General features: G+C 44.8%; 1 pseudogene; it reads left to right on the top strand.

Annotated features, from left to right (window-relative positions):
• The first annotated feature begins 14,682 nt into the window (after positions 1-14,682).
• On the top strand, positions 14,683-14,801 carry LOC133375723 (5S ribosomal RNA; annotated as a pseudogene).
• The last annotated feature ends 6,951 nt before the right edge of the window (positions 14,802-21,752 follow it).

The following is a 21,752-nucleotide window of genomic DNA, read 5'->3' as shown; positions in this document are numbered from 1 at the left end:
GCCTACTAAATATATATATTGAGCTGGGCTTGGCATTCTGTTCAGTTGCAACAGTTGTCACTTGTACATCAATCTAGGAGAGGAGCAGGCACGCTGCCATCCAAACAGATGGGCGTGAATAAAAGCATGCCAGCAGACCAGATTGTGCACCGAGTAAGTAACGAGCACATATTCACTTAAAAGCATGTGTGCAATGCCTCAACTAGCTAAGAACTATTACAGCTGAACACACAGGGCAGCAGACATCACATGAGTCATGTGAGCCTAAGCATGTGTGCTCAGAAATAAAATCCCTCTGGACTTCCTAATAAAGGGGTAGCTAGCATGGAGTCCAGATGTTGTTGGACTCCAACTCCCACCAGCACCTGCCACTACAGCCAGTGTTCAGGGATGATGGGAGTTGTAGTCCAACAACATCTGGAGGATGTTGGGGTATGAGGGAGAAGTCAGTATACAAAACATAATAAGTTCAAATAGGACAAAAGCAACAGTTTAGTAAACATAAAATAAATTCAATATTACAAAAGAAAATAATCTAGACTTAAATACATAAGTACAAAAATGTTCACAAACAATAAAGTTCCAAGTATTGATCTGGAAATGGACCGCCTTCATGTCAATTCCGACTGATGGCAACCCTATGAACAGGGTTTTCATGATAAGCAGTATTCAGAGGGGGTTTACCATTGCCTCCCTCTGAGCATATGAAATGTGTGTACTTTGCAGAAAATGGCTACATTTTTAAGAGTTGTCAAAAACAGCCATAGAGTCCAAGGTTAAATAAATTAAATAGACTGTGCTTGGCTTGCTTATATTTTTCATTATGCATATACCATGAGCATACATATTCCATGTAGCTGAAAATATGGAACATAGGAAAGCAGAGCAATCTGTTCCTAAACAGACCATGTAAGCAACTGTATCCTCTGCAAAATCATATGAACATACAAAGTTGACATATACTGGGTCAGAATATTGGTCCATCCAACTCAGTATTGCCTAATCTGATTGTAGTGGCTCTCTAGGGCAGCCTTTACAATCGGGTGCCCTCCATATTATTGGACTACATCTTCCACCATTCCTGACCATTGCCCATGCTATCTAGGGTTGATGGGTGTTGCAGTCCAACAACACCTGGAAGGTACCAGGAGAGGGAAGGTTGCTCTACTACATGAGACTCTTAGCCCTGCTGAGATCTTTTTATTTTGAAATGCCAATGTTTACATCTGGGACTTCAGCTCACAAAGTACCTGCTCTACCATGGAGCTATTGCTCCATCTCTATGCAGCAGGGATGGGAGACCTATGGCCCTCCAGATGTTGTTGGACTACAACATATCTCAGCCCCAGACAGCATGGTCAATAGTCAGATATGGTGGGAGTTGCAATTAATCAACATCTGGAGGGCCACAAATTCCTCCTCCCTGCTATACAGCCACCCAAGCACAACTCCACACGTGACACCTTTGTATACCCAGATAACTTGTGAATCAAAACACACATGAAACATGCTTCTGAACTAAGTGTGCCAGCTTAAACAGGTCTAATTAGTATTGTTGCAAATTCTTATCTTAGCTCAGTCAAATTTATCTGGAAGTAAGACCCAATAATGGCAATAGCGATTAATTTTTTTAGCAACAGTATGTGACATCCTGATCGCTGCAATATGTTATCTGTGGAACTGTTTCTAACTGTGGAAATCTCCTGGCCTTTCCCACCATCCTGGCGTGTATAACTGAGACCTGGGTGGGCGATCAGGGAGGCGTTGCTCTTTCCCAGCTCTGCCCACCTGGGTATGTGGTTCAGCATCATGGTAGAACTGAAGGACGGGGAGGTGGGGTTGCTGTGGTCTATAGGAGTTCTTTCTCACTCACCAAGCACCCTGTCCAGGTGACGACTGGTTTAGAGTGTCTCCACCTTGTGTTGGGCCAGAGAGACAGACTGGGAATTTTGTTGGTGTACCGCCTGCCCTGCTGCCCAACAAATTCCCTAACTGAGCTGACAGAGGTAGTCTCGGAGGTACTGTTGCAGTCCCCTAGACTTTTGGTACTCGGGGACTTCAACGTCCATGCCGAGACTGCTTTATCTGGGGCGGCTCAGGACTTCATGGCCTCCATGACAACCATGGGGCTGTCTCAGATTGTTACCGGCCCAACGCATGTGTCGGGACATACTCTTGATTTGATCTTCGCCACTGGGCATGGAGATGGTGATCTGGTGGTTGGGGATTTGTCATCTACCCCATTGTCATGGACAGATCACCGCTTGCTGAAGTTTAGGCTCACAGCGACCCTTTCCCTCTGCAAGGGTGGGGGACCTATTAAATTGGTCCGCCCCCGGAGACTAATGGATCCTGAGGGTTTCCAAAGGGCTCTGGGGGATTTTCTGACTGAGAAGACTGGAGCTCCTGTCGAAGCCCTGGTTGGATTGTGGAATACGGAGCTGACCCGGGCGGTTGACACGATCGCTCCCATGCGCCCCCTCCTATGTAGAGCTCATACAGCTCCATGGTATACCGTGGAGCTGAGAGTGATGAAGCAAGAGAGGAGGAAGCTTGAGTGCAGATGGAGGCAAACTCCTGACGAATGCAATTATGCTTTGGTAAGTGCTTCTTCTAAGCGGTATATAGTAGCGGTGAGGGCAGCAAAAAAGAGATATTTTGCTGCCACAATTAAGGCATCTCTCTCCCGCCCGGCAGAGCTCTTTAAAATTGTACGAGGGCTTTTACATTCTGGCCCTCGGGATATTATGGATTCATCTGTAGCCCGCTGTGATGAGTTCACGAGGCACTTCCAGGATAAGATCGCATGCATTCGCCGGGACTTAGACTCCAATGTTATGACAGTGAGTTCCAACGAAGCATCCAGAACGCGGTCTTGTCCTTATTTATTGGATGAGTTTCAGTCTGTACAGCTTGAGGATGTTGACAAGATCCTTGGACTGGTGCGGGCGACCACATCTGTTCTAGACCCTTGCCCCTCTTGGCTGGTGAAAGCTGGCAGGACCGGAACCGCCGGCTGGGCCAACGAGATAATAAACGCCTCTTTGAGAGAGGGAGTGGTCCCTGACTGCCTAAAAGAGGCGGTAGTGAGACCACTCCTGAAGAAATCCTCTTTGGACCCAGATAACCTGAACAACTATAGACCTGTGGCGAATGTTCCGTTCTTGGGCAAGGTACTGGAATGGGTGGTTGCCGGCCAGCTCCAGGGGCTCTTGGATGACACTGATTATCTTGATCCATTTCAATCCGGTTTTAGGCCCGGTTTTGGCACCGAAACAGCCTTGGTCGCCCTGTACGATGACCTTTGTCGGGAGAGGGACAGGGGGAGTGTGACTCTGTTGATTCTCCTTGATCTCTCAGCTGCTTTTGATACCATCGACCATGGTATCCTTCTGGGAAGACTCACGGAGTTGGGAGTTGGGGGTACTGCTTGGCAGTGGCTCCGCTCCTACTTGGTGGGTCACCACCAGAAGTAGTGCTTGGGGAACATTGCTCGATACCCTGGACTTTCCATTGTGGAGTCCCGCAGGGATCGGTACTGTCCCCCATGCTTTTCAACATCTACATGAAGCCGCTGGGTGCGGTCATCAGGAGTTTTGGGCTGCGTTGTCATCAGTACGCTGATGACACGCAGCTCTATTTCTCCTTTTCATCCTCCTCAGGTGAGGCTGTTAATGTGCTAAACCGTTGCCTGACCGCGATAATGGACTGGATGGAGACCCACTGCCTGCAAGGGGAAGAGGACCATCACTGCCCAGGGAGGGAGAGCCATCTGCCTGCCTGTGCTGCTGCTGCGCTGCTGCTGGATAACATCTCTGCTCTCTCCTTCTTGGGCTCCTGCTCTGCAAGTGGCACCTTGCAGGACCAGGCCCCAGGTACTCAGCCAGCTGTGGCTGATACTGTTCCATCTGTCCCTTCTTTGGAGGGGATATATAAGCCGGCTGGCTGAGGGGGCTTGGGAGACCCACTGCCTGCAAGGGGAAGAGGACCATCGCTGCCCAGGGAGGGAGAGTCATCTCCCTGTCTGTGCTGCTGCTGCTGCTGCTCATCGCTTCTGAGCCCCTGATGTTACAGCTGCCACTGTTGCGATTCGTGGCTATTGGGACCCTGCTGTTGTTGCTGTGCTATTTGTGCTATTTGGGTGTATGAATGGTTGTATGAATGAGTGTGTGATTGTGTATGGAGTATGAGTTTTTTTTTTATTATTATTATGTGCCTGGGGGAGAGGATAGGGTGTTGGGAGGGAGGACCAGAGGGGGCCCCAATCAGCGCAGTGACGGGTAATGGGAGGTATGGCGCTGTGAGGAGGACTTGCCAGTTAAGGGGAACTCGGCCCAGACAACTGGTGGCTGTGCTGTGTTCCGGTCCTCCTCACATCCACAGGATTGCTGGTAGTTCTACCAGCCAACTCTCGGATCTCCAGTTGCTGCTCTTTAATGCCAGATCAGTAAATAATAAAACCTCCCTCATCTATGATTTAATCATGGATGAGGCGGCCGATCTGGCATGCATTACCGAAACCTGGGTGAGCGATCTGGGAGGTATTAATCTCTCCCAGTTGTGCCCACCTGGGTATTTGGTTCAGCATCTGGGTAGATCCGAGAGTCGGGGAGGGGGAATTGCTGTGGTCTATAGAAGTTCCATCTCTCTTGTTAGGCACCCCATCCAAGTGGCTAATGGCCTGGAGTGTCTGCACATTATGTTGGGCCAGCGAGACAGACTGGGAATACTGTCGGTGTACCGTCCACCCTGCTGCCCAACAGCTTCCCTAACTGAGCTGACAGAGGTGGTCTCGGACTTGGTGTTGCGATCTCCCAAACTTTTGGTATTGGGGGATCTCAACATTCATGCCGAGGCCGCCTCTGGAGCGGCTCAGGACTTCATGACCTCCATGACAGCCATGGGGCTGTCTCAATTTGTTACTGGCCCGACGCATGTGTCAGGACATACTCTAGACTTGATTTTTGCCACTGGAATGGGGGAAGGTGATCTGGGAGTGAGGAATCTTACATCTATTCCTTTGTCATGGACAGATCATCGCCTCTTGAGATTTAGACTCACATCGTCTTCTCCCCTCTGCAAGGGTGGAGGACCAATTAAGATGGTCCGTCCCCGGAGACTAATGAATCCTGAAGGATTTCAGAGGGCTCTGGGGGATTTTCCGGCTGATAAAACTGATGATCCTGTCGAAACCCTGGTCACTCTGTGGAATACGGAAATGACCCGGACAGTTGACACAATCGCCCCGGTGCGCCCTCTCCATTGCAGAACTCAATTGGCCCCTTGGTTTACTGAGGAGCTAAGAGTGATGAAGCAAGAAAGGAGAAGGTTGGAGGGTAAATGGAGATGAACTCCCGACGGCTGTAATTATGCACTTGTGAAGGCCTCCACGAAACGCTATGTGAAGGCGGTGAGGATGGCGAAGAAGCAATACTTCGCTACCTCCATTCAGTCATCTTGTAACCGCCCAGCGGAACTTTATAAGGTTGTCCGGAGACTTTTACACTCTGGTTCTCCGGACGCAATATTACCATCAATAGCCTGCTGTAATGAGTTTGCGAGGCACTTCCAAGACAAGATCATAAACATCCGTCGGGACCTTGACTCCAATATTGTAACAGTTGAATCTAATGAGGTGTCCAGAACACAGTCTTGTCCTGTTTTATTGGATGAGTTTCAGTTGGTACAGCTCGAGGATGTGGACAAGGTGCTTGGACAGATACGGGCGACTACTTCTGGACCCTTGCCCCTCGTGGCTAATAAAAGCTAGAAGAAATGGAACGGCCGTATGGGCCAAGGAGGTAATTAATGCCTCGTTACGAGAGGGAGTGGTCCCACCTTGCCTGAAACAGGCGGTAGTGCGACCGCTCCTAAAAAAGTCCTCCTTGGACCCTGATAACTTTAACAACTATAGGCCGGTAGCAAATGTTCCATTTCTGGGCAAGGTTCTAGAGCGCGTGGTCGCTCGCCAACTCCAGGCCCTCTTGGATGAAACTGATTATCTGGATCCATTTCAATCCGGCTTTCGGCCAGGGTTTGGTACAGAAACAGCCTTGGTCGCCCTGTATGATGACCTCTGTCGGGAGAAAGACAGAGGGAGTGTAACTCTGATGGTTCTCCTTGATCTCTCGGTGGCTTTTGATACCATCGACCATGGTATCCTTCTGGGGCGACTCACAGAGTTAGGAGTTGGAGGCACTGCTTGGCGGTGGCTGTGCTCCTATCTTGAGAATCGTCTCCAGAAGGTGATGCTTGGGGAACACTACTCGAGTCCCTGGGTGCTCCAGTATGGGGTCCCGTAGGGCTCAGTTCTGTCCCCCATGCTTTTTAATATCTATATGAAGCCGCTGGGTGAGGTCATCAGGAGTTATGGAGTGCGTTTCCAGCAATATGCTGATGATACGCAGCTCTATTTCTCTTTTTCATCTTCTTCAGGTGAGGCTGTTGCTGTACTGAACTGCTGCCTGGCCGCGATAATGGACTGGATGAGAGCAAACAAACTGAAGCTCAATCCTGACAAGACTGAGATGCTGTTAGTTGGGGGGCCCTCTGCTCAGATGGTTGATGTCAGACCTGTCCTAGATGGGGTTACACTCCCCCTAAAGGAACAGGTCCGTAGTTTGGGGATCTTATTAGATCCGCTTCTGTCACTTGAGGCCCAGGTAGCCTCGGTGGCACGAAATGCGTTCTACCAGCTTCGGCTGGTAGCCCAACTACGACCCTATCTGGACAGGGAGAACCTAGCCTCAGTTATTCACGCTCTGGTAACCTCTAGATTGGATTACTGTAATGCTCTCTACGTAGGGTTACCTTTGAAAACGATTCGGAAACTTCAGCTAGTGCAGAATGCTGCGGCCAGAGTTCTTACTGGGACGAAGAAATTCGACCACATAACACCTATTCTGGCCCAACTGCACTGGCTTCCAATATGTTTCCGGGCCAGATTCAAAGTGTTGGTCCTTACCTATAAAGCCCTTAACGGCACTGGACCGCAATATCTGATGGAACGCCTCTCCCGCTATGTTCCTACCCGTTCACTCCGCTCGACGTCTAAGGCCCTTCTCCGGGTCCCAACCCATACAGAGGTCCGGAGAACAGTAACAAGATCTAGGGCCTTTTCGGTGGTGGCCCCCGAATTATGGAATGCCCTCCCAGATGAGATACGCCTGGCGCCTTCTCTGTCATCTTTCCGGCGCCAGGTAAAAACCAACCTCTTCACCCAGGCATTTTAAAGTATTTAAGCTTTTAATCTGATTTTTTTTAGTTTTCTTTCACTTTGTTTATATAATGTTTATATTGTCTGCGCAATATACACTTGCTGTATTTTAAATATTGTGGTTTCATCATGTTGTACACCGCCCTGGGAGCTGCTAGCTATAGGGCGGTTTAGAAATGCAACTAAATAAATAAATAATAAATAAATAAATGGGAGCTAACAGACTGAAGCTCAATCCAGACAAGACTGAGACGCTGTTGGTGAGTGCCTTCTCTGCTCAGATGGTGGATGTTCATCCTGTTCTTGATGGGGTTACACTCCCCTTGAAGGAACAGGTTTGTAGCTTGGGAGTTCTTTTCGATCCTTCCCTGTCTCTTGAGGCCCAGGTGGCCTCGGTGGCACGGAATGCTTTTTACCATCTTCAATTGGTAGCCCAGCTTCGTCCCTATCTGGACAGTGACGACCTCGCTTCAGTTGTTCATGCTCTGGTAACTTCTAGATTGGACTACTGCAATGCGCTCTACGTGGGGCTGCCCTTGAAGACTGTTCGGAAACTACAGCTAGTCCAGAATGCAGCGGCCAGATTGTTGACGCGGACCAGAAGGTCCGCTCATATAACACCTGTTCTGGCCCGTCTGCACTGGCTTCCTATTTGTTTCCGGGCTAGATTCAAAGTGCTGGTTTTGACCTATAAAGCCCTACACGGCATGGGACCGCAATACCTGGTGGAACGCCTCTCCCAATATGAACCTACCCGTACACTACGCTCAACATCTAAGGCCCTCCTCCGAGTACCATCCCATCGAGAGGCTCGGAGGGTGATGACTAGAACCAGGGTTTTTCAGTAGTGGCCCCCGAACTGTGGAACAGTCTTTCTGACGAGGTGCGCCTGGCGCCGACGCTACTATCTTTTCGGCGCCAGGTGAAAACCTTTTTATACTCCCAGGCATTTTAAAGTGTATTTTAAACAGCATTTCCGTATTTTGGATGTTGTTTGGTTCGTTATTGTTTGTTTGTTTGTTTTTTATTATTTATTGTATTTATTGTATTTATATATTGTGCTTGTTTTTATCTTTTTGTACACCGCCCAGAGAGCCTTCGGGCTTAGGGTGGTATATAAATTAAACTAAATAAATAAATAAATAAATCCTCCCTTTCCACAGCTCTGCACTTACAGTGAAATATATAGCACAAAATACATAGCACAAAACTTCAGTTCCATCTAAGATGTACATAGGTATTTGTGATAAGAAACTGGGAGTGGTAACTTTGAGCAGGGGTGGGAAACCTGTGGTTCCCCAGGCATTGTTAGATTTTGACTCCCATCAGTCCTAATTAGCATTCCTAATTGTCAGGGATGATGGGAGTTGTAGACCAACATTATATGGAGAGCCATAGGCTCCCCATAACTGACCTAGAGGAAGAAGCACCCCTAATGCATGCTGTTGAATCAGAATGCTGCAGACAGGCTTCTTATGGTGGTGGTGGTGGTGGTGGGGATAGTGTGTGAACTCATGTTACACCCCCACTGTATTATCTGCTGTGGATGCCTATTTATTTTTCAAGTGCAATTTAAAGTGCTGGTTTTGACCTATTGATTTTATTATCTACACTGCTTTGAGAAGATTTTTCTTAATATAGCCATATAGAAATGTATGTATCAATAAAATAAAATAATTAAATGCATTATTTTCCCTGATATAAACATTTTTGTGCATGCTTTCCCTAATACATGCTTCTTGTATTAATTGTTTGGCTGGAGAAATTTGGAAACAAGTGAATTTTGAAGGAGAGCTGCATTTCAACAAGCCTTTTAAGTTGAGACCTTATCCCAGTCTGCTTCTGTGTTGGAATTGCTCTTTAATATGTTTTTTAAACTTTTTTTTTTAAACCGATGTTTTAAAGGATTTTTTAAGAAAAAGTCTTGAAAGCTTTTTTAAAAAAAAGGTTTTTAAAGATGTTTTGTTTTAATGTATTTTAAAGTCTGTTTTTATGATGTTTAAAGTGCTTTTAGTGCTTTTGTTTGCCGCCCTGGGCTCCTGCTGGGAGGAAGGGCAGGATACAAATCAAATAATAAATAAATAAATTTCAGTTCACATGTTGGTGCGGATTTGATAGGTTTGTATTAAAATACAAACCAGATCAATTTCTCCCACATCCTTAGTGGCACAACAGTTCTACATTCTGGTGTGGAAGCGTTGTGCAAGTCCTTAAGACGGAACCTAAGGAACTCCCTGCCTATTGACATCAGGCAAGCACCTTCATTGCATTCTTTTTGGTGTCTGCTTAAAACGTTGCTGTTTGGGCAATCCTAACCAGATACGTAGATGCTGTGTTTTGATCTCTTTTTAGTTAATGCTGATTTTAAGCAGTATATAAATTTTGTTAAATTTTTAAAAACTGGTTGCGTGGTTTTCTGGGTGTGGCTCAGGCAAGGGAGGAAAACATCTTGCAATTATGGACCCAGCCCTTCGGTGGATCTAATTCCTTTTAAAGCTACTCTTAGATAACCTCTTTCCCTGTAGGCAATCTATCAACAGTGTGATGTGCTCAACACTTGAAAACTCGAGGCTCTGCCTATGTCAAAAAAACAAAAAAAAATCACAACAAATGGCATGTTATTTGTGATTCCGACACATTGGACTTGTTATTTTGTAAAGGAGCCATTTCATTGACTCTGGCTGAGTGCCTGACAAAAGGAAGAGAAATGTGTTGAACAGCTTTTTGCAAAAAAAAAAAAAAAAAACACCCACCAAAAAACAGTCCCTTTGATCACCATAAAAGTAAGCCTGCTGCTGGATAGAAAGCAGATGTAGAAAGCAGACCCAAAACGTGTCACTTCTACAAAATTCAGTGGCATCTTAATTATATGAGAGGCAGACTTAAAATATAGACATTCTGTAAATGACTTCAGCCTTTAAATCAATCAAGGGTGAAAGGAAAGGATTTACAGTCTTCTCAAAGTTGATGGTTCTATTTTATTTCTGAAAGGAAAATAAATTGATATTCTGCCTTTCCACCATATCGGCAGCCAGCCAATACAACCAGTACAATAAATATAATGGATACTCCGGATTTTATTTCCATTTCATTGCTTCATCAGATGATTAATCCAATGATTCTACTATTTTACATGGCAGCCAGATTTACCTCAGTAGTAATACTAGACCACCTCACGTCAAACCGCTACGCCACGCCCCTTTTGAGTTTGATGGGTGACGTCACCGGAAGGCCCACCCCGGAAGGTCCACCCCGGAAGGCCCACCCCGGAAGGCCCACCTGCCATTTCCGTTTCCCCTGATGACCTCACCGGATATCCTGTCCCCCAGAAGCCCCAGCCCTCGTGCCCCACCCCGGAAACGGTAGCCCTGTGACCCCCCAGGAGCACGTGGTCCTCGCTGGACCAATGGGTGTATTTTTACTCAAAATGGGGTCCAGGATTGGTCCCTATAGGGACATGTGACCCCTCTATGAGCATGTGGATGCCTGGGGACCAATCTGAAGAGGTTTAAAACCCAAAGGTGAAAACAGGGTACCAGAATTGCACCCCAAAGGGGTGCAATTCTGCCCGCCTCTCCAGACTGCTCCCTATAGGGGCATGTGACCCCTCTATGAGCACGTGGATGCCTGGGGACCAATCTGAAGAGGTTTAAAACTCCTAGGTGAAATTAGGGTGCTGGAAATGGACCCCAAAGGGGTCCATTTCCACCCCCTCCTCTCCAGAACAGCCCAATAGGGATAAGTAACCCCTCTACAGCTACGTCACCCAAGGGGGGAGGTTTTGAATCCCTAGCCAATCAGAAGAGGGGATGGAGAGACCTGGTACAGAAGTGCATTTTGCATGCCCAGACACACGCTGAGGATCAAACATGGAACCAGCGTGCGAATCAGCATCGGGGCTAGTAGGTTTTTCCTATCCTCTAGCCCCTTTGAAAATGCGCTCAAAAAGGCGGGTACAGCCGAGGAGATTATCGTTTCCACCAGCGAGTATAAAAATTAGCAGTGGAAAGGAAGAATCAGAGCATTTTAGAAAAAAACGGTCTGTTTCAACCCCAAACTTACCTGTAGCGGTGTTCACTGCCGGACAATATCCAGACCCTGAAACCTCATTCCAGGCAAATTCTAGTGAATCCATGTCCGACACAGAGTGTGATTGTGGGTATGATCTGAAAGCTCATTTCCTGAAGGAAGAACAACTTATGAAATCTGCTGAGGTTGTGGATGGAAGTGTACTTTTTAAACCCATGGTGGAAATGGAGGCTGAAGAAAACGAGTGGCTGGAAGATTTAAATGAAGGCATGGAGCAAGGGTGTCTACAGGTAGGTGCTTCTGAGCTGTATTTTTATTAGTGTGTTGTTTTTCCCAGATTGGTGCAACCCCAATGCTAAAGTGCCTCTCTTTTTTTTCTATAGGAAGATGTGACGCATGATGGTGATATGGAAAATCTACACATTGAGAGTTCGCAGGCTGTTAATATTTCCTGCATTTCATGTGTCTGTCCCAAGCCTGAACCCTGAAAGCTTGAAGCAGGAGTTTTTTTGTACCAATAAAAATAGTTTACTTTAACCATCGGTGTCCATACCTGTATCAACCAGCAATATGGGAGAGCATGATGAAATTCTAAAAACCACATATTACACACCTGAGGAGGCTGGGAGCTTTGGGGGAGTGAACCATCTATTTCAGGAGGCAAAAAAGCACAGTAAAACACTAAGAAGGAAACATGTTATGACATGGCTTTCAGACCAAGAAGCTTACACATTGCATAAGCCAGCCAGAATCCATTTTAAAAGAAACAAGACTATTGTGTCTGATATTGATGCCCAATGGCAGGCTGACTTAGTAGATATGCAACAATTTTCTAAGCACAACAAGAACTATAGGTACATTTTAACAGTCATAGATATTCTGCCTAAGTATGCATGGGCATTGCCTTTAAAAGACAAGACAGGCAAAGAGGTCTCTAAAGCTTTTAACATTATATTCAGTCAGAGTGGAAGAAAGCCCCGAAAGCTCCAAACGGACCGAGGCAAAGAGTTTCTAAACAGAGTCGTAAACAGCTTGTTAAAGCAGCATGGAGTTCACCACTTTGTCAGCAATAATGAAGTAAAAGCTGCTATTGTTGAAAGATTTAACCGTACTCTGAAATCAAAAATGTGGAGGTATTTTACAGCTAACAATACCTATAGTTATATCGATATCCTACCACATCTCTTAAAAAGTTATAATCATAGTTTTCATAGAACTATCAGAGCAAGGCCTATTGATATTAACCATTCTAACGCCCTGGCGGTATGGAAAACCATTTATGGAGACTGTATTTACAGAAAAGAGGTATCAACGCTGTTCAGGAAAGGAGACCACGTAAGGATTTCTAAAAGCAAGGGGGCATTTGTCAAGGGGTATGAACAAAATTTCACCACAGAGCTGTTTATAGTGGATCAGGTCATCAGAAGAGGAAGGAAACCTGTCTTCCTGTTAAAAGATTATGCTGGGGAGCCTGTAATTGGTTCTTTCTATTCTGAAGAGTTGCAGAAGGTTAATAACAAACAGGACAAGTTGTACAGGATTGAATCAATTCTATCAACAAAAGGCAGTGGTAGGAAAAAGTATCATTTAGTGAAATGGTTAGGCTGGCCCAGTAAGTTCAACAGTTGGGTACTTGCTTCTGATCTTTGTGAACCTGCACAGAAGAATGGGGGATAGTGGTTTTTACATTACTCTGCCTAGCAATGCCTGTGTAACTGTTTTTCCACAGAACACTAGCTCAGCTTTTACTATTCGCCTAGCAAGGCCCCTGGATCTACCAGGGGCGTGGGAAGTAGGTCTGGTTGAGATACAGTACCCACACAGTTGGAACAATCTAACATCTGATTCCCGATTTGAAATTGGTAATGGAGAAAAAACATAGTCCTATCGTCTGCGACGTGGTTATTACTCAAGCATCCCTGAACTGCTGGAAAACATGAACAGCCTTATACTAGACCAGAGCAGCGAGCACCCCGATATGGTCCTACACTATGACCAAGTGACTAGAATGGTTAGACTTAAATAAGATGATGGTTGCACGTTTAAAAGCAGCGAAGAACTAGCCCACATATTAGGGTTGTTTCCCAACATCCATGTACGCCAGCTGCCTTTTACAGCAGACATTACAGGAGGCTTCAACACTTTATACATTTACACCGACATCGTAGAGCATCAGATAGTTGGGGATTTCTATGTACCCTTATTGCGCTCTGTACCAGTGCGTGGACAGAATAACGATTGTGTCAACATTGTTTATGACAAACCACACTATATTCCTGTGAGTAAGCATCATATTGACACCATCAATGTTGAAATAAAGACGGATCAGAACAAAAACGTACCATTTCGTTTTGGAAAGGTGATTGTGAAGGTACACTTTCGCCCACGCAGAGGTTTGCCGTTTTAAAAATGATGATACTGAAAACCTACGGTGACCCAACCCTTTACCGGAATTATTACAAGGCCCAGGCTGGAAATGCTCTTCCGGGGTACCATGGTACGCCTGTTATGTATGGGGCAGGAATCGGGGGGATATTCAGGAGCCTTTTTCAAAAAGCTGTACCACTTTTGAGAAGAGGCCTAGAGATTATTAAGCCACATGCTAAAACAGCTGCTAGGAATATCGCTAAAGATGTGGTAGGGCAGGTTACTCAGGCAGTTTTGAATAGAGTTAATCCACAACCCCAACAAGAGGGCTCAGGGCTGATGTATCACACACTCTCCTTCTGTTCTTGTAATCAGTTATACCCACCTTTGCTCCAAGGAGCTCAGGGCAGTGTACATAGTTCTCCCCTCTCCCCATTTGACCCTCACAACAACCCTGTGAGGTAGGGCCAACTGATAGGGAGTGGCCCAAGATCACCGAATGAGCTTAATGTCTGGGTGAGAATGTGAACTTTTCTCTCCAGGACTAGTCTGACACTCTAATCCAGGGGTAGCTAACCTGTGGTCCTCCAGATGTTGCTAGACTACAGCTCCCATCATCCCTTACCATTGGCCATGCTGACTGGGGCTGATGGGGAGCTGGAATCCAATAATATCTGAGGGGCCACAAGTTAGCCACAGGCTAATCACTACACAACAGCACTTCTCAAATGACACCCTCCCCTAATCATGGTTGTCTGAATAAACATATGTGTAGGTATTGGAGAGAAATTCAATTCACATTTAAAGCCTTGTCTATCAAATTCACACTTTATAAAACTATATAAATACTGAAACACCGTCATCCTTGGAAATCTGCACTTACCTGGATTTACCAGTGCTGTTCTCCAACCAAACAGTGTTTACAAAAATGCATATATTAGGGGGAAATGTGCATGAAATGAATATATTGGTAAAACTAACATACAAAAATACATTATATTGGGAGAAATTGCTTTAAAATCGACATTAATCAAAACTGCATACCAAAATGTGTTTATTAGGAGAAATTTGCCTACAGCCATACTACCCTGAACATGCCCGATCTCGTCTGATCTCAGAAGCTAACCAGGGTCAGGCCTGGTTAGTACTTGGATGGGAGACTGCCTGGGAATACTGGGTGCCGTAGGCTTAGAGGAAGGCAATGGCAGACCACCTCTGAATACCTCTTAGCATGAAAACCCTATGAATACATCCAAAAAATTATTTGACTTGAAGGCATATAACAACAACAGCAGAAATTTGCACTAAAATGTGGAAGAATTCTCTTGGGTTTTTTTTTAAGAAAAATTCACAAACTACTGCAGAAATGTGGAAAACTAAATTTAAGATTGGAAAAGTGAGAAACTGAGAGAACTGAAATTGACAGATCCTTCCATTGTGATAACTGTTCCTGTGAGTTCAGGAGGTCACTTGTGTGAGCACAGACAGGTTCCAATGAACAAAGTTTCCCTGGACTGGGTATAGATTGCTCTCTCAATCACTACCTGAGATTGTAACTATTCTCAAATTATTAAAGTACTTTGTATTTTTTATCCCACATTTTTTCTTCTGAAAAACCTTCAACGTTGAAAGGATCTTTACAAGAGAGTAAAAATCAATATGATCGGGTGAACAAAGTTTAGCACAATTACTTAATCCTGAATTATTTTGTATTTTATTACATTATCTTGTGAACAAAACTTGATTTTTTCAGCCCTGAAGACGAGGGGAAGAACAACAGTCTCCATGGTACTGGGCATGGTATTGCCCAACCAAACCAAACTTCTTTCAAAAAAGATATTAAGCAAACTCACATCATCATTTATTATGTTCTACCTGACTAATGGAAATGCATTCCCTATGAATGCCATTAACTGAATACATTTGACCATTACCTTTATCTAATTTTGCAACATGACATAATCCCCTAGGCTATTTATTTATACATTTACACAGAGGAAGGGGTATTGGAAATGCATTTGAATGCACAAGAGATACTTAAGAGAAATGGTAGGGAACAATTTTGCATAATACACATCATAAGGATGACTCACAAAATTCTTATCTTCTTCTCAAGCAGTGACACATTCATTATACAGAAATGTCCGGCTCAGAGGGTAAATGAAGACCAACATTGGGACACCAGTCACAATGGGAGCAGGGAGAAGGCCAGCAGGCAAGCTTCAGTTCTGCTGGACTCTTCTTAAGACTGTTAGCCCATGCCTGTGTTTGTTGGGATATGTCTGTGTTTGTCAGGAGAGGAAGCCAGCATCAGAACCCATCCTCTTCCAGTGCCTGTTGGGAGCCCCAGGGCCCAAGCAAGGCCCACTGCTGATGCTAAGTCTTGACTTCTCATGTTTGGCAGCTGGGTCTTGGAGTTGTGTGCCATTTCAGCTACTCACAATTGGAGATGGAGAACAATTCGATTCAGTTTGCATTCAAAGCCAAATCTATCAAATCCGCACTTTCTGAAACTATATGAGAACCGAAACAGACATCCTTTGAAATTCGCACTTACTGGAACTTTATGGTGCAGTTCTCCAACCAAGCAGCGCTTACAAAAATGCATAGATTTGAAGAAAGTGTGCATAAAATGAATATATTAGTTAAAATACCATACAAAAATGCATTATATTAGGAGGCACTGCTTGCAAATAAAAGTTTCACGAGGATTTTTGAAAACAAAATTGCTGCAGAAATATGGAGAACTGAATTTGAGATTGGAAAAATAAGAAACTAACAGAACTGAAATTGACAGATCCTTCCATCCCTACTTCCAAAACGAATTGCTCTGGCACATGGTGGGAAATTAAAACTGCAGCAGATATCTCAGTGTTGCTCCCCATCACCATCGCCACCATCAGTGACCCCCCACTTAAATAGTAGGGGGTCCGCCAGAGGATGTTTTGCTGGGGAAGGCTCAAATCGTCAGCAGGCCTGAGGATGAGCAACAGGAGAGGAGCCAAGATAGATTATGTAATGCTTGATCAGGACATCTTTCCTTTGAGCATTAGTTCCTTACTTGGCAGTTCTGCAGTAAACTGGACTCATATTGGAAGTCATATCAACATAGCAAGCTCCCTTACACCGAGTCAAATTACTGGTCTATGTAGCTCAGAAGAGTGTGAAGGCCAAACAAGAGATGGATTGATTCCATAAAGGAAGCCACAGACCTGAACTTACAAGATCTGAACAGGGTGGTTTAAAACCGATGATATTGGAGGTCACTGATTCATAGGGTCACCGTAAGTCTTAATCGACTTGAAGGCACATAACAACAACAGTGTTTGATTGTTACTGATGTAGTGATTTGTATTTTTGTTCTGTTGTCAGCCACTCTGAGCATATTTATATGGAGAAGTGGCATACAAATTTAAATAATAATAACTCCCATCAGTCCAGCCAGCATGGCCAATGGTCAGGGATGATGGGTGTTGTAATCCAACAACATCTGGAAGGCACCAGGTTCCCCATCCCTGGTACGGACCTTCATATGTTAAGAACATAGGGAACTGCCTTATTTTGAGTCAGTCTATATTGGTGCATCTAGCTCAGTATCATCTACACTGACTGGCAATGGCTCTCCTGGGTTTCAGGCAGGAATCTTTTCCAGCCCTACCTGGAGATGCCGGGGATTGAATTTAGGATCTTCTGCATGCAAGGCAAATGTTCTACCTCTGTTTTCTTATAACTTTAAAAATTGTAATGTTCATGCAATCAAATTGATTTTTTGGATCGTTGTTTTTAAATGATTTACTGTTTGATTGTTACTGACGTAGTGATTTGTATTTCTGTTCAGTTGTGAGCCACTTTGAGTATAGTCATATTGAAAAGCCCTTTCCCTTTTAGTCACCCTTCCAAATGCAAATGCAAGCAGATCCTGCTTAGAAAATGGGCTATTACCTGCCTGATGTGTTCCTTCATATATTCTTACCACCCCTTAAGAAAAGTCTCCATTTCTGGCTTCTCAGCTGTTGCTTCTCAGATCCTGCTGTTTTGTTCTATCCTTAAGCTTGCACCCACACCTAGGTGGGCTTCCCCCCCCCTTATCGCTCACTATTGTAGCTCCAGGTAATGATGCTTCAATTAAGGCTTTACAGCCTTTAATTTCCCCTCCTGTTCAGTGTGAGATAGCTCTGTGCTATGCCAGTGAGTTTGCAGTCCTGGTTCACTATTGTTTTTCTTTTTAAAAAGAAGAAGTTACAGGGACATATATCTTAATGAAATTTCTGAAAATGAGTTCCAGGGAATGCTCATTTAATGCTCTCTGCAACCTTGACATAACTTTGAAAAGGACAATCAATCAAAATGCTCTGCCCCTATGAATACGGATAATGTTTTAAGAGCGATGATACAAAATGGAGAAGCTTCGAATGTTAAGGGGAATAGAGAAGAACAGGGCTACCTATAGATCCCCCTTGTGAAGAGCTTGGAGGACCTCCGTGGGAGAAAGGCCTATTAGGGGCAAGCTGCAAAGCATCTTCTGAGAAATTTGTGAACTAACAACCTGTTGGGAGTTTATTGTATCTAATTTACATGTGTTTAAACAGTTATGGCTTATTTGATGAATGATCTTTTTATCTTGATTTTGTATCGGATTTAAATTTTGTAACAATTTTTTTTCCATTGTAAGAAGGCCAGTTTGGTGACCTGGTTAGAATGCTGGACTCATTGCCGAGTTCAAATCTTCTCCCATCCATCCATGAAGCTCACTGGGTATCCTTGGATCAGATACTCTGTCTCAGCTAGGGATGGCAGAGAAATTTAATTAAATTTGCATTTAAAGGTGACTCTCCTCAGGCCACACCCTCACCAACACCACATCCTTAGCCCCGCCTTGCACTCCCCTTGAGTGTTTCTGCCTGGCTGGAAGGTTTCCTGGAGCAAAGTTAAAATTCACATCCACAGCTCTGTCCACTTTCGCCTCTGGCCCTGCTCACCACTAGCATGTGGCTCACCTAAGGCTGCTGAGAAGGGAATGCAGTCCTCAGTCTGAAAAGGCTTTCCCCATTGCTGAGAAATAAATAAAACAAACTAAACCCAGATTAGCAAAAACAAAGCAAAGCAGGGTTCTATCCAATACTTGGAGCAGACCCATCAAAACGAACCCATGATTAACATAGGCCCACTGATTTCAATGGGTTTTCTTTGAGTAGAACAACCCTCTTTTCTACCACCATCACCATTTTCATATCCATTTGGCCATAACTGCCAACCAGCACACTGTCCATTCCATGCCCTTTAAATGTCATCTTCTTTCTAGGCACACGAAAGATACACTTGCTATAGATACGTAACTGTTGCATGCTTTTAAAATCTGAATTGCACTCAGTGTCTCATTGTACAGGACACTGCAAATGGCATGCATACTTAATAACGTGCAAGAATAGTTCTCAACATTTTATTGCTTCTGCTGGGCATGGGAAATCTGTAGGAAGCTGATGCTCTGAAAAGAGATATTGTTCATTACATCAGATCTTTTCAACATTAGGACTGAACATGCCTGCATAAAAAAGCATGGAACTGGTAGTACATAACCAAATGGTCTCAAGCAGCTGTTCTGTGGAAGCCAAACATTCCTTGCAACAGAGCACACCTATGAACTATCAATAAGCTGCTCTGTCCTCCAAAGAAGACAGTATACTTTGAATAGCAGCCCAGTCCTATATACTCAGAAGTATGTCCCACTGTGTTAAATGGGGCTTACTATGGGCATGATAAGTCTAGGGCAGTGGTTGCCAAGATGGGGCCTGTGGGTGCAGAGACCTTTCCTGGTGTCCACAGCGTCCCCTCCCACCCCCCACCCCTGAAATGAGGCTTGAAATAAGCATTCTGTTGTAGCCAAAAACATAGGCACTGGCAGGTGGGGGTGTGACTTCTAAGAGTAAATGAAATATGGCTTATGGAATTGAATGTGTTAAACAGAACGATAAAACTCCAAATGATATATTAGAGGTTTTCTGCGGTGCAACCTTGCCATAGATCCAGCTAATGCATAACTAAATTTAGACTCAGCAGTAGTTATGATTCTACTTAAGAAGCTACTTAGCTAATGATTTTTCTGCAGTTGGCGAGCCATGAAGCAATCACGTAATAAGCTGCATAGCAAGGCTAAGAGCTCTTTGTCTGAGCCACCTCTGACATGTTTCTGACAGTAAATAAGCCCTGATAGATGTACAGACACTATATCAAATAGCACTACTGACATTCGTTACTCGCAAGCATTTGTGACATACACATTACGTCGGTCTCTTGGTCGCTCACCCATCATCCACCTGACTGCTTTGTCCTGAGATGCACACCCTCTGCTATCTTAGTGAGCTGCATTGTTTGCCTGGAGATTCCAAGAGCTTTGAAAATGTTCATGGGCCCAGAGGCTTTAAAACCATTAAGGCTCCTCGTGATGCAAGAATGATGGAGAAAAATTGCATGATGGGATCTGAAGGAAGAGGTCGCATCAAATGGAATCAAATCTGAGAAACAGCAATAAATGAGACAAATATATTAGAAAGAGACCTGCTACAAAATATTGCAGTGTTTTCTTACTTCCTCACAGTCGCGCTCCTGTTCAGGGTTCTTGACAAGCAAAAAGAGGCCTCCTCAAGGATCTGATAGCTGTAGGAAGCTCAGGCAGGGCACTCCTTTCTTCTCCCCATCTCTATTTTGTGATGGTTGTTGGCTTTCCAACTGACACTCAGGATTCTGTGCCCACTAAGCATGCTCAGTCCTCGTTGTGTTGGTGGGGAGGCATCCTGATTAGGATTGTTTCTCTCTAATACTGACGCAAACCTTGCATTCTTGCAGGTATGCTGATACTTCCCTCTTTTCTCTCATTTTTGCTACTGCACCCATCACTTTACTTTGCAATTAGAGGGAAAGATTTGACTAATATGCCCAAATTAGCATTTCTTTATACAAAATATTCTGGGTGTCATCTGTGAAACTGGGACTTGTGGACAGAATGACCTGGAAGCAAAATATCGCATATGCATTTATTTCATTTTATCCTGTGTTTTCACCAAGGAGCTCAAGGCAACACATTGTCTGAACAATTGCCTCCCCCCCCCACTTTTTACCCTCACAACAATCCCATGAAGATTATTTTGAGCAAGGGTCAACAGCCTTTACTGAGTTTCATAGCTTAGCAGGCACTGAACTCACCTATCCTGGAATCAGGATATCCTGGTTAATAACCAAAATTAAACTAGGTTTACCTGTTCAAATGTAATGGGAAACTGTGGCTTAAAGTAACTAGGAGTTTCAAAACTAATGCGCAAGGGGAGGAATAGAGGGGAGAGGCAAGAGTTGAGCCCACCTCTTCTTTTGACAATAAACCATGGCTGACCAAGCAGAGCTTGTTACATCTGAACCTATCAGCCTTCTAAGTGAAAAATGAAAGACTTTTTAAAAAGTGTGCTCATTCCCTTTACTCAGAGCCAAAACATCATAATGTTAACTGTATGAGTACAATTAAGGTACAGTTTTTAAAAATGTAAATAGCAGCAGTGAGGTAACCCAGACAGTGTTGGCCCTTTGGGTGGTGGGAGGGGAATGTAAATCCTTTCCACCCCTGCCAGGCTCCCTACAAGTATCTCCCCACTCCTCCCCAAAATGCTACTATTTGCCGTGGGAGGAAAGCTTCCATCGGCACCAGTAGAGGCTCCCCTCCTGAGGCAAACAACTTAAGGCAGCGGTTGGGAAACCTTTGCAGCCCAAGGGCCGCGTACCCTGCTGGGCAGCCTTCCAGGGGCCAAATGCCAGACATGGACAGGATCAGGAGCAAAAGTGGACAGAGCAATGAATGGAAAATATACCTTTGTAAAGTTGGCTCATTTCTACACATGCCCAGATTCCCTCTCTATCCAGGCAAGCAAGCATCATTATCAGAGTTCAAGGACGCATGCCAGCCAGGCACATGGAGAGTGTGAAGCACAGCTCATGAAGGATGCAGCCTGGGGAGAGGTAGTGTGCCTAGTGAGGTGTGGCCTGGAGGGAGTCTCAAAGGCCAGATACGGAGGCCAGGAGGGCCGCATTCAGCTCCCAGGCCTGAGGCTCCCCACCCCTGGCTTAAGGGGAGGGAATTTTCATCCCCATTAACCCT

This window comes from Rhineura floridana, chromosome 1, assembly GCF_030035675.1.
Source record: "Rhineura floridana isolate rRhiFlo1 chromosome 1, rRhiFlo1.hap2, whole genome shotgun sequence".
NCBI classification, from domain to species: domain Eukaryota; kingdom Metazoa; phylum Chordata; class Lepidosauria; order Squamata; family Rhineuridae; genus Rhineura; species Rhineura floridana.
Note: the sequence above shows the minus strand (reverse complement) of the source record. Positions and strands in the feature narration are given on the sequence as shown.